At 36.4% G+C, this 14,590-nt stretch overlaps 1 protein-coding gene and 1 long non-coding RNA gene across 2 annotated transcripts in view; both read right to left on the bottom strand.

Moving 5' to 3' along the window:
• The window catches only part of LOC128379791 (NACHT, LRR and PYD domains-containing protein 12-like), a 178,950-nt gene that overhangs the window by 45,922 nt on the left and 118,438 nt on the right, over nt 1–14,590 (bottom strand). The window lies entirely within an intron of this gene.
• LOC128379793 (uncharacterized) lies at nt 4,449–6,209 on the bottom strand. The gene is made up of 3 exons (XR_008323464.1): nt 6,148–6,209; nt 5,968–6,027; nt 4,449–4,476 (listed from the first exon to the last, which is right to left on the bottom strand). It is a non-coding gene; the product is annotated as an uncharacterized LOC128379793 (long non-coding RNA).

Here is a 14,590-nt window from a genome sequence, read left to right as displayed (position 1 = left end):
ATCAACCAACCAATCAAAGCAATTATCATTAACCCAAAAATTAGAATAATTCAAAAAAGTCAGTCTGTCGTCAAGTCCAAGTAATCAGTCACATTAAACAATAAAGATCAATCTTCACCTATTTATTCAAATTAACTTTTCTCTAGAATAAACAGCAACTACTAAATTTACTATCACCTGATCTAATTAACACTCCATCAAACCTCTAAAAATATTTACACAATCCTACTGAACAGAATGTCCCATAATATACTAACAGCTTCTTCGCGGTAACATCCAAGTGTTTACAAACCACTGTTTTAATCTAATGATCAAGACAACCTTTCCAAAACGTCCACTAAAAATAATGATGGCTTATACCGTAATTATACAACAATCTTCAAAAAAGACTTTTACAAGCGCAAGCTATGAACAGAGCAAACATAACCAAAAAGCCAAAAATGGAAGAGAGAGAGAGAGAGAGGACAAAGGGATACGTTTCGTGTGTGTGTGTGTGTGTGTGTATGTTCATATGTTCCTGACTACTCTGTCTAGACAGAGCTCATCAATCACTCTTCTTATGGAGGAAGAGGATTGTTCTTGTCTAATTTATTTATATATATATAAGTCCGTTAAACGGCTCATGCCTCGTCTTTTTATAGAGAAAAGAGGTTTTTCTTAAATTCATTAATCTTGAATAGGAAAGGATCAGAAAATGACAGGAAAAACAGCCTTCCTGTGTCATGCAGCTGACTGCACCTCCGTCTATCACACGCAACTTCCCGTCTACGCCCTCTCTCTGCGCAGACCCGCGTCAGAGCATAGTTTGAGTTCCAGCCTCAAACCGTCTCAAGTTTATGGCTGACAGAGAGCAGAACGTCAGAACGGATGAGTTTTGTTGTGAAGTCAGGAACACAATCAAACCACGCAACTTCAGCAAAGCGAATGATGGAAAGCAAGTTTAGTAAAACAGCCTTTCTATTCTGCATGTGCATGCTTGTGTACATTAAGGACAGCTGTCTCTATCCCAAGCAGGAATGTTCCTCTGTTTATGTTAAGGCATGTGTGTGTGTGTATCAGAGAGGGAGAGATAGGCTGAGCAGAAAAAGGAGGGGGAGAAAGACTTATATTCTTTATACACAGCAGAGAATTAACAGAACATTGATATCAATTAATAAAAATACGCAAACCTGCGTCGTCTTCAAACCTCAGTTTCATATATCTGCAGAAATCATCTGTCGTCTGCAGAATCCTCATCATTGTGTCCTCACAACACAAAATGAGAGAGAGAGATTAACTTCTATTAAACTTTACTCGAGTTATTTCTTCTTTAAAACATTAGGATCTCTTTAGTGTTGATCAGACACAAATCCTTTCACATATTTCAACTTTGGGCATGCGACTTCATAAAACACATTAATCACTTTTAAATTTGCCTATAGGACTTTTGCCAAACTGCGCATGCTCTGACCTAAACTTAAATGCGACTTAATATAATTAATTCATCACTTTGGTATCTAAACTGCATATTCGGAAAACTGTTTACTTTCGGGTCTAAACCGCGCATTTATTTCATTAAAATACAATTTTCGAACTAATTCATAGATTCTCCTATGAATTTCATGAACTTGAGGTGTGCCTCAACAGCCATAAAAGGACTTTTTTGTTGAAATTGCACATACCTTCACAGTTCCCTCATATTTCTTCTCATATTTTCTCTCATTTTTCTCTTATTTCACCATGTGCATATTAAAATCATTCATTACTTTCAGGGTCAGAACTACGAGATCAAAAACCCCGTTTTCAACAATATGTGATCTTAGCGCCAGAACGATGCACATTTCCTCAAAAAAGTCTGCTTCTTTAGACAATAACTTCGAAGTGCACAATAAATAAATACAGTAGGCATATATTACTTCACACAATAAATTTAGATTTTCCAAACATGAGAATTCTCTTTATATTCAATTTTTTCTTAACAAAATTTAGCTTTGGGACCCTTTATAAATTTAATGACAGGTCATTAATTCATTCTTCCTCGCTTACAGTTTTTAATTTGGTTGAAAACTCCATCGTCTTGATCGGGGAGAGAGAAAGAAACAGAGAAAAAGGTCACTCACCAATGTGTGGATCCAGCTGGCCAAGCTGTCAATCTCTTTTTCTGTCTCTCCTCCCGAATTCAAGACTCTGGACCTGTCTTCAGAACCACCCTGCTCGCAGCGCCATGATTGTGATGAACTTGATCACCCTCCGAGTGAGTAAGACTAGATTAACGACCAAGTCGAAGTTCCTTTTAGTTTTCTTTATTACCAATTATCAATTAGAACCCTGCCTAGGTCAGTGGAGACAGACCTGGATCAATTTGAGGCTGAAGTGTCCCTGTCCAATGGAGCCTCATTCTGTCTCTGCCGTTCTCTTACGTGTACAATCTTTTTATACTGAAGTTACACCCCAGAATGTATACATCATCTTAAACATGAGCACTCTGCTTTTCATCCATAAAAGGACACAATCTATGCTTGTTTATATTCCAAATTCCAATGCCTTTACCATTTGACAACCTCTAGATATTAATTACCATTATACAGAATGGAACCATTATAGAGGATGGTACCAGCTGTCCTCCACAGACTATAGTTAATATGAACCAAGGTTCATATCAAGTTTACACAGATTAAGGCCCATATGAAGACTCTGACTGTTATATAAACTATACTTAAGGCCTACACACAGAGACAGAACTTTAACTTAGAAATACAACATTAGAAATACATAGATCTGTAACAGAAAATACACTACAAAGCCACTCTTAAAAAAGAGAACGCTGGATGCTTCCATGTTAACCAACTACAGGCCTATCTCAAATCTTCCTTTTATAGCCAAGATCGTTGAGAAAGTGGTTTTTAATCAACTCAGCAATTTCTTGAACTCCAGTGGCCTTTTTGACAAATTTCAATCAGGCTTCCGACCTAACCACAGTACAGAAACAGCTCTTATTAGAGTGTTAAATGACATAAGGTTGAACACTGACTCAGGCAAGGTGTTAGTTCTGGTCCTGTTGGATCTCAGTGCTGCATTTGACACTGTGGACCACAGTATACTGTTGAACAGGTTGGAAACCTGGGCAGGACTCAGCAGAACAGTCCTAGACTGGTTCAGGTCCTACTTGGAAGAGCGGAGTTATTTTGTGACCATTGGAAGTTATGAATCTGATCGAGTGGCTATGACATGTGGAGTTCCTCAGGGGTCAGTTCTTGGACCCCTTCTGTTCAGTCTATATATGCTGCCCTTGGGTCAAATTCTGCAGAACTCAAATGTAGACTATCACAGTTATGCAGATGACACACAGATATACCTAGCACTGTCCCCAGATGACTACAGTCCAATACAGTCATTGTGTCACTGTTTAGAGCAAGTAACAAATTGGATGAACCAAAATTTCCTTCAATTAAATCAGGACAAAACTGAGGTCATTGTTTTTGGCAATAAAGAGAAGAGGATTGCTGTCAGTAAACATCTCGAGTCACTCTCTCTAAAAACTACGGACCAAGTCCGAAACCTTGGCGTGCTGATTGACTCAGATCTGACTTTCAGCAGTCACATCAAATCAATCACCAAAACAGCCTTCTATCAGCTTAAGAACATATCCAGAGTGAAGGGTTTTATGTCTCAAACAGACCAGGAGAAGTTGATTCATGCTTTCATCTCAAGTAGACTCGACTACTGTAACGGTCTTCTGACTGGACTCCCACAAAAAAGCATTAAACAGCTGCAGCTCATTCAGAACGCTGCAGCTCGAGTTTTGACCAGAACAAAGAGATCAGAGCACATTACTCCAGTTCTAAAGTCTTTACACTGGCTCCCAGTCAGCTATAGAATAGATTTTAAAGTTCTGCTACTGGTCTACAAATCACTGAATGGTTTAGGTCCTGAATACATGAATGACATGTTAGTAGAATATAAACCCAGTAGAGCTCTGAGATCTACTGACTCAGGTCAGATAGTTGAGCCCAGAGTTCAAACTAAACATGGTGAAGCAGCTTTTAGCTGTTATGCTGCACACAACTGGAACAAACTACCAGCAGAACTGAAATCAGCCCCAACAGTGAACACTTTTAAATCCAGGTTAAAAACATTTCTCTTCTCCTGTGCTTATGATTGAGCTCTTTTAAAGCACTTTACATTTTAATCTTTCATTTGCACTCTATGTCCTTTTAATGATTTTAAAGCTAATTTGTTATTTTATGCTGCAATCATTTTATTTATGTCTTTCTATTTTTCTGTACTTTGTTTTTATTATGGGGGGGGGGGTTAATTGTATGTTTTAAGTTTCTCAAATTACATGTTTTTCTGTTTTATGTAAAGCACATTGAATTGCCATTGTGTATGAAATGCGCTATATAAATAAAACTGCCTTGCCTTGCCTTGCCTTGCTACCTGTCTCACTGTTGCCTGTCTCACTGCTGCCTGTCTCACTGCTACCTGTCTCGCTGTGAACTGTCTCACTGCTGCCTGTCTCTCTGCTGCCTGTTTCACTGTTGACTGTCTCACTGCTACCTGGAAAATTGTTGATTCTTGTTTTTTCTATCATGTAAATGTTTGAAATTGAAATTTGAAAAACTAAAGAATTGACCCTTCTGAGGTGAGATGATGATGATGGTGATGATGATGATGATGATGATGATGATGATGATGATGGTGATGATGATGATGATGAAGATGACGACGATGAGGATAACAATACTTATAAAGATGATGATGATGAAGATGATGCTGATGATGATGCTGATGAAGATGATGCTGATGAGGATGATGATGAGGATGATGAAGATGATTATGAAGATGACGAAGAAGATGATGATGATGATGCTGATGAAGATGATGAAGATGAAGGTGATGAAGATGACGAAGAAGATGATGATGATGATGCTGATGAAGATGATGCTGATGAGGATGATGATGAAGATGATGAAGATGATTATGAAGATGACGAAGAAGATGATGATGATGAAGATGATAAAGATGATGCTTATGAAGATGATGATGATGATGATGAATATGACCAAGATGATATTGATGAAGATGATGATGATGAAGATAAAAATGATGATGACGACTATGATGCTGCTGAAGATGACGAAGATGATGCTGATGAAGATGATGATGAAGATGAAGATGAAGATGATGCTGACGAAGATGTTGCTGATGAAGATGATGATGAAGATGACGAAGATGTTGCTGATGAAAATGATGCTGATGAAGATGATGCTGATAAAGATGATGATGGTGATGGTGAATATGATGATGAAGATGATGCTGATGAAGATGAAGATGATGGTATGTAAAGGGTTTTTTATTTAACATGTTAACATATAATAATAAAGTCCTGTAGATGTCAGATGTCAGATCCAGCTCTCTCAGATGGGAGGGGTTGTCCTTCAGAGCTGAGACTGGATAGTCACAACTGGTCTCTGACAACCAGCAGTCCATCAATCTGAAATAAAGAATAAATGATGAAGATGAAAATGATGTTGATATAGATGATGATGGTGAAGATGATGATGATGAAGATGATGCTGATGAAGATGATGAAGATGATGATAATGATGATGAAGATGAAAATGATGCTGATGATGTAGATGATGCTGATGAAGATGTTACTGATGAAGATGATGATGATGATGAAGATGAAAATGATACTGATGAAGATGATGATGGTGATGATGATGATGATGATGATGATGATGATGAAGATGAAAATGATACTGATGAAGATGATGATGGTGATGATGGAGATGATGCTGATGAAAATGATGCTGATGAAGATGATGCTGATAAAGATGATGCTGTGAACTCTCTCACTGGTACTTGTCTCACTGCTACCTGTCTCGCTGCTGCCCGTCTCTCTGGTACCTGTCTCACTGGTACTTGTCTCACTGCTACCTGTCTCACTGCTACCTGTCTCGCTGCTGCATGTCTCTCTGGTACCTGTCTCACTGCTGCCTGTCTCACTGGTACCTGTCTCAATGCTGGCTGTCTCACTGGTACCTGTCTCACTGCTACCTGTCTCACTGCTTCCTGTCTCGCTGCTGCATGTCTCGCTGCTGCATGTCTCACTGCTGCCTGTCTCACTGGTACTTGTCTCGCTGCTGCATATCTCTCTGGTACCTGTCTCACTGCGGCCTGTCTTGCTGTGAACTGTCTCACTGGTACCTGTCTCACTGTTGCCTGTCTCACTGCTACATGCCTCACTGGTACCTGTCTCGCTGTGAACTGTCTCACTGCTACCTGTCTCACTGCTGCCTGTCTCACTGTGAACTGTCTCACTGTGAACTGTCTCACTGCTGCCTGTCTCAATGCTGCCTGTGTCACTGGTACCTGTCTCACTACTACTTATCTCACTGATACTTGTCTCACTGCTGCTTGTCTCACTGCTGCCTGTCTCGCTGTGAACTGTCTCACTGCTGCCTGTCTCACTGGTACCTCTCTCACTGCTGCCTGTCTCACTGGTACCTGTCTCACTGCTGCCTGTCTCACTGCTACCTGTCTCACTGCTACCTGTCTCACTGGTACCTGTCTCACTGCTGCCTGTCTCACTGGTACCTGTCTCGCTGTGAACTGTGTCTCTGCTGCCTGTCTCACTAATCTCAGGAAGTAGAGACGTAACTAATAATCACTCACTCATCTGGAAAATTGTTGATTCTTGTTTTTTTCATCATGTAAATGTTTGAAATTGAAATTTGAAAAAATTAAAGAATGTATTTTAAAAAATGTTTGTTTTCATTCAAAACTTTTTCTTTTCCATTTTTTTGAGTTTCAGACTTCCCTTCTGAGGTGAGAGACGATGATGATGATGATGATGAAGATGATGCTTATGATGATTATGAAGATGATGCTGATGAGATGATGAAGATGACGAAGAAGATGATGATGAGGATTATGAAGATGATGAAGATGAAGGTGATAAATATGACAAACATGATGATGATGATGCTGATGAGGATGATGATGAAGATGATGAAGATGATTATGAAGATGACAAAGAAGATGATGATGAAGATGATGATGAAGATGATGATGAAGATGACCAAGATGACATTGATGAAGATGATGATGATGAAGATAAAAATGATGATGACGAAGATGATGCTGCTGAAGATGACGAAGATGATGCTGTTGAAGATGATGATGAAGATGATGCTAATAGAGATGATGATGAAGATGAAGATAATGCTGATAAAGATGATGCTGACGAAGATGTTGCTGATGAAGATGATGATGAAGATGACCAAGCTGTTGCTGATGAAAATGATGCTGATGAAGATGATGATGATGAACATGATGAAGATATTTAACATATTTAACATGTTAACATGTAATAATAAAGTCCTGTAGATGTCAGATCTCAGATCCAGCTCTCTCAGATGGGAGGGGTTGTCCTTCAGAGCTGAGACTGGATAGTCACAACTGGTCTCTGACAACCAGCAATCCATCAATCTGAATAAAGAATAAATGATGAAAATGAAAATGATGCTGATGAAGATGATGATGGTGAAGATGATGATGATGAAGATGTTGCTGATGAAGATGATGATGGTGATGATGATGAAAATGATGCTGATGAAGATGATGGTGATAAAGATGATGTTGATGAAGATGATGAAGGAGATGATGATGGTGAAGATGAAGATGAAGATGACGAAGATGTTGCTGATGAAAATGATGCTGATGAAGATGATGCTGATAAAGATGATGATGGTGATGGTGAATATGATGATGAAAATGATGCTGATAAAGATGAAGATGATGAAAATGATGCTGATGAAGATGATGGTATGTACAGGGTTCATATTTAACATGTTAACATGTAATAATAAAGTCCTGTAGATGTCAGATCTCAGATCCAGCTCTCTCAGATGGGAGGGGTTGTCCTTCAGAGCTGAGACTGGACAGTCACAACTGGTCTCTGACAACCAGCAGTCCATCAATCTGAATAAAGAATAAATGATGAAGATGAAAATGATGCTGATGAAGATGATGATGGTGAAGATGAAAATGATGCTGATGATGATGATGATGAAGATGTTGCTGATGAAGATGATGGTGATAAAGATGATGTTGATGAAGATGTTGCTGGTGAAGATGTTGCTGGTGAAGATGATGATGAAGATGAAAATGATGCTGATGCAGATGATGCTGATAAAGATGATAATGGTGATGGTGAATATGATGATGAAGATGATGCTGATGAAGATGATGAAGATGATGGTATGTAAAGGGTTAAAAGACTCTTGTGTTCATATTTAACATGTTAACATGTAATAATGTCCTGTAGATGTCCTCAGGTTGTTGAGTCTCAGATCCAGCTCTCTCAGATGGGAGGGGTTGTCCTTCAGAGCTGAGACCGGATAATCACAGCTGATCTCTGACAACCAGCAGTCCATCAATCTGAATAAAGAATAAATGATGAAGATGAAAATGATGCTGATGAAGATGATGATGGTGAAGATGATGAAGATGTTGCTGATGAAGACGATGCTGATGAAGATGATGGTGGTGACGATGATGATGATGATGATGATGATGATGAAAATGATTCTGATGAAGATGATGATGATAAAGATGATGTTGATGAAGATGTTGCTGGTGAAGATGTTGCTGTTGAAGATGATGATGAACATGATGCTGATAAAGATGATAATGGTGATGGTGAATATGATGAAGATGATGATGGTGAAGATGATGCTGATGAAGATGATGAAGATGATGTATGTAAAGGGTTCATATTTAACATGTTAACATGTAATAATAAAGTCCTGTAGATGATGATGAAGATGATAATGATGAAGATGAAGATGATGAAAATGATGAAGATGATGGTATGTAAAGGGTTCATATTTAACATGTTTACATGTAATAATAAAGTCCTGTAGATGATGATGAAGGTGATGAAGATGATGAAGATGATGGTATGTAAAGGGTTCATATTTAACATGTTAACATGTAAAATGAAAGTCCTGTAGATGATGATGAAGATGAAGATGATGAAGATGATGGTATGTAAAGGGTTCATATTTAACATGTTAACATGTAATAATAAAGTCCTGTAGATGATGAAGATGATGAATATGATGAAGATGATGCAGATGATGAAGATGATGAAGATGAAGATGATGAAGATGATGGTATGTAAAGGGTTCATATTTAACATGTTAACATGTAATAATAAAGTCCTGTAGATGATGATGAAGATGATGCTGATGCTGATAAAGATGATGAAGATGATGATGATGATGATGATGAATGTATGTAGATATTGTATTGAAGGGTATAAATGATGTTATTATATAATTGAGTGAAGGTGAATGTGTGTAGATATTGTATTGAAGGTATAAATGATGTTATTATATAATTGAGTGAAGGTGAATGTGTGTAGATATTGTATTGAAGGGTATAAATGATGTTATTATATAAGTGAAGGTGAATGTATGTAGATATTGTATTGAAGGGTATAAATGATGTTATTATATAATTGAAGGTGAATGTGTGTAGATATTGTATTGAAGGGTATAAATGATGTTATTATATAAGTGAAGGTGAATGTATGTAGATATTGTATTGAAGGGTATAAATGATGTTATTATATAAGTGAAGGTGAATGTATGTAGATATTGTATTGAAGGGTATAAATGATGTTATTATATAATTGAAGGTGAATGTGTGTAGATATTGTATTGAAGGGTATAAATGATGTTATTATATAAGTGAAGGTGAATGTGTGTAGATATTGTATTGAAGGGTATAAATGATGTTATTATATAAGTGAAGGTGAATGTATGTAGATATTGTATTGAAGGGTATAAATGATGTTATTATATAATTGAGTGAAGGTGAATGTGTGTAGATATTGTATTGAAGGGTATAAATGATGTTATTATATAAGTGAAGGTGAATGTATGTAGATATTGTATTGAAGGGTATAAATGATGTTATTATATAAGTGAAGGTGAATGTATGTAGATATTGTATTGAAGGGTATAAATGATGTTATTATATAAGTGAAGGTGAATGTATGTAGATATTGTATTGAAGGGTATAAATGATGTTATTATATAAGTGAAGGTGAATGTATGTAGATATTGTATTGAAGGGTATAAATGATGTTATTATATAATTGAGTGAAGGTGAATGTATGTAGATATTGTATTGAAGGGTATAAATGATGTTATTATATAATTGAAGGTGAATGTATGTAGATATTGTATTGAAGGGTATAAATGATGTTATTATATAAGTGAAGGTGAATGTATGTAGATATTGTATTGAAGGGTATAAATGATGTTATTATATAATTGAGTGAAGGTGAATGTGTGTAGATATTGTATTGAAGGGTATAAATGATGTTATTATATAATTGAGTGAAGGTGAATGTATGTAGATATTGTATTGAAGGGTATAAATGATGTTATTATATAAGTGAAGGTGAATGTGTGTAGATATTGTATTGAAGGGTATAAATGATGTTATTATATAAGTGAAGGTGAATGTATGTAGATATTGTATTGAAGGGTATAAATGATGTTATTATATAATTGAGTGAAGGTGAATGTATGTAGATATTGTATTGAAGAGTATAAATGATGTTATTATATAAGTGAAGGTGAATGTATGTAGATATTGTATTGAAGGGTATAAATGATGTTATTATATAAGTGAAGGTGAATGTGTGTAGATATTGTATTGAAGGGTATAAATGATGTTATTATATAATTGAAGGTGAATGTATGTAGATATTGTATTGAAGGGTATAAATGATGTTATTATATAAGTGAAGGTGAATGTATGTAGATATTGTATTGAAGGGTATAAATGATGTTATTATATAATTGAGTGAAGGTGAATGTATGTAGATATTGTATTGAAGGGTATAAATGATGTTATTATATAAGTGAAGGTGAATGTATGTAGATATTGTATTGAAGGGTATAAATGATGTTATTATATAAGTGAAGGTGAATGTATGTAGATATTGTATTGAAGGGTATAAATGATGTTATTATATAATTGAGTGAAGGTGAATGTATGTAGATATTGTATTGAAGGGTATAAATGATGTTATTATATAAGTGAAGGTGAATGTATGTAGATATTGTATTGAAGGGTATAAATGATGTTATTATATAAGTGAAGGTGAATGTATGTAGATATTGTATTGAAGGGTATAAATGATGTTATTATATAATTGAAGGTGAATGTGTGTAGATATTGTATTGAAGGGTATAAATGATGTTATTATATAAGTGAAGGTGAATGTATGTAGATATTGTATTGAAGGGTATAAATGATGTTATTATATAAGTGAAGGTGAATGTATGTAGATATTGTATTGAAGGGTATAAATGATGTTATTATATAATTGAGTGAAGGTGAATGTATGTAGATATTGTATTGAAGGGTATAAATGATGTTATTATATAAGTGAAGGTGAATGTGTGTAGATATTGTATTGAAGGGTATAAATGATGTTATTATATAATTGAGTGAAGGTGAATGTATGTAGATATTGTATTGAAGGGTATAAATGATGTTATTATATAAGTGAAGGTGAATGTGTGTAGATATTGTATTGAAGGGTATAAATGATGTTATTATATAAGTGAAGGTGAATGTGTGTAGATATTGTATTGAAGGGTATAAATGATGTTATTATATAAGTGAAGGTGAATGTGTGTAGATATTGTATTGAAGGGTATAAATGATGTTATTATATAAGTGAAGGTGAATGTATGTAGAGAGAGTGGGGCTGACGGAGGAGTGGAGAGAGGAGCGGGGAAGGAGAATGTGATGAGCAGCAGAGTGGGGAGAGCAGGGGTTAGGGTTAGGAGCAGCGCGGAGGAAGGGAGAGGACGGAGCGGAGGGGAAGATAAAAGAGGTTGGGAGTGATAATGTAGTTAAAAAAGAACTTGTGATCAACGTGGAGATCGACGGAGATGATATTATCACGATGATGGACCTCTTAAAGCGGTGGAGCTCACCTGTGGCAGAGTTAGTAGTTTATTTTTATTTTTCAGAGAAAATATCCAGAATTTTTTTTCTTATGAATTTAAAAACACAAGTTTGACTTAATGTAATAATCCTGACTTTAATCTAAAGTCCAGCTTAGTTTTTATTTTATTAACTTTTATCTTTATGAACTGAATTCAGACATTTTTCTCCTTTCAAGTCTAACTTTAGGAATCCAGTATATTTAAGATGTAAAGCTGATTAAATTGAATCAAAGCACGTATGCGAGCGCACAAAAACGATCATTTTCTATTGCTTTTGCACATCATATTAATGATATAATATCACTTGTTGCAGTGTGCTCCCTGGTTATAGTTAGTGAACTATCAGCTTCTACCTGATCAGAGCTCACAGTCAGCAGGAGAGGAGGAGATGAGCAGCAGGGGAATCTAGCGCACATAGTTGTATGGAAGCCTAATGATGGAAAAAGTAAAACTAGTAACTACAAAAATAAACCATTATTATTATTGATCTTTTATTTATTGCTCCAACAGCTCAGATCGATTGAACAACAGAAAATACCTATTTTTGTGTAGCATACATGTGTATGCTATTTTGTTAACGCTATCAGACATTAACTATTAATTAATTTAGTTGTTTTGTTTAAATTATTATTTCTAATTTAATATTACTTTAACAACTCAGGGACGTCCAAGCAGCAACATGTTGTTTGAGCACTTTTTTGCATTGTCAATTTGATTTTAATGTTTTGTTTTTGAATGAAGGTGTGGGAATTTTTATTTTTTATCCGATTCATCGAAAATAATCGATTATCAAAATAATAATAATTATAAAATAGTTGCAGCCCTATTATTTTTCAAGTTTTTCTTCCTGCATGTTTCATATTTCTCATCAAAATAAAAAAAGTGGTCTGATAATACATTATTTGGCCTCTGTTACGTTTATTGGATCAGAGGTGGGCTGGGAACATTTTTGAGATTTTCAAGTGGGCCCTGAGTTGGAAAAGGTTGGGAACCCCTGCACCAGACCATCAGGGAAGCACGACCTTGGGGGGATGGATGACACAACTGAAATCATACACTGTGATCACCCTGACACAAAACTGGACGAGTTCGACCAAATAACTGCCATGGCTAGGGATGTCCCGATCCGATATTTGGATCGGATCGGCCGCCGATATTAGCAAAAAAATGCATATCAATATGGGATCGGCCTGCACGGGAAAATCCTGATCCGGACTCCCGATCGAGTTTGTTTTCAAAACTCCAGTCCGTGCAGCGCACCGATGTCGGTAATCCATTCCAGTTTTTTTTCAGCTTTTCCCCCCGGTCCGCGTTTTTGAGCACACCTAGCGCACACCTAGCGACCTGTCCAGCATCCCACTTGTCTGTGCATGTCCCACTAAGAATTTAAATTTATCGATAAAAATGTCAGCTGTGTGGGATTATTTTACCCTAAAAGACGAAAAAGACAAAGAGGCGGAGTGCAATACTTGCCACAATAAAGTCAAGCGTGGTGGTAAAGCTTTAAGATATTTTAATACGACCAACCTGATCAAGCATTTAGCGAAATACCACCAAAAACAACATGAAGAACAACGACATGAAAAACCGAAGACAAGAAAAAGAAAGGTCCTACACAACCAACACTGGCAGAAACGTTTGCAAAGCGTTACAAACTGCCACAAAACAGTGCCTAAGCCCAGGGAATAACAAGAGTTATTGCCGAGGAAATAATACTGGATGACGATTTCCCTAACCCTAACCCTAACCTCGTAAGACTCCCAAACAGGGAGCAGAGAAGGAAGAGAATACTTACCGTGCTGAAAAGAAAAAGACAATGCCTCGTAAGACTCCCAAACAGGGAACAGATGATGAGAAAGATACTTACCTGAAAGAAAAGGAAGAAAAGAAAGGATACCTGTGGAAAGAAAGAAACACGAAACATTAAAACCAATTGGAAAAGGGAAAAATAAGGGTAAAAACTAAACACGAAATGAAACACGGAGAAAAATTATGGAGCCACGGGGTGGAGTATAAAAGGGAGAGAAACACAGAGCAGGATCAGTTTGGCAAGAGACACAAAGGAAGCAACATCTCCTCACCTAAATTAATGGGAACCTGTGTGCAGTGGCAAGCCTGAGGAAGTCCTAAAATGCGGACGAAATGTTGCGGCGCCACCTATGGAGCACACAGCAGAATTACACCGGTTAAACAAAAGAAGGGTGGGAATACGACACGAAATTAGGAAAGCCAAACCAGAAAAATAGAAAAAAACAAAAAAAAGGAAAAATAAAAAACCTGAAAAAAGAAATACATAATTGATATAACAAAGGCGACTTGACCATACAATAAATAAATACTTACCTGCTATTAATAAATATATTAAACTAAATAATAATTAATAAATATAATATAAATAAATAAAATTTAAACCTAAACTAGGACGATGGAGGACTGCCATCTCCAGGATGGACCGTGCACCGCGGTGGTAACAGCTAGATACCCCTTGCTCTCTTTCCCAAACCTAACCCTAACCCACCCTAACCCCTAACCCTAACCTAACCTATCCCAACTTGTGGACGTAA

Source organism: Scomber japonicus, chromosome 19 (assembly GCF_027409825.1).
Source record: "Scomber japonicus isolate fScoJap1 chromosome 19, fScoJap1.pri, whole genome shotgun sequence".
In the NCBI taxonomy this organism is placed as follows: Eukaryota; Metazoa; Chordata; class Actinopteri; order Scombriformes; family Scombridae; genus Scomber; species Scomber japonicus.
The sequence above is the reverse complement of the archived record's forward strand: the minus strand, read 5'-3'. Positions and strand labels throughout refer to the sequence as shown.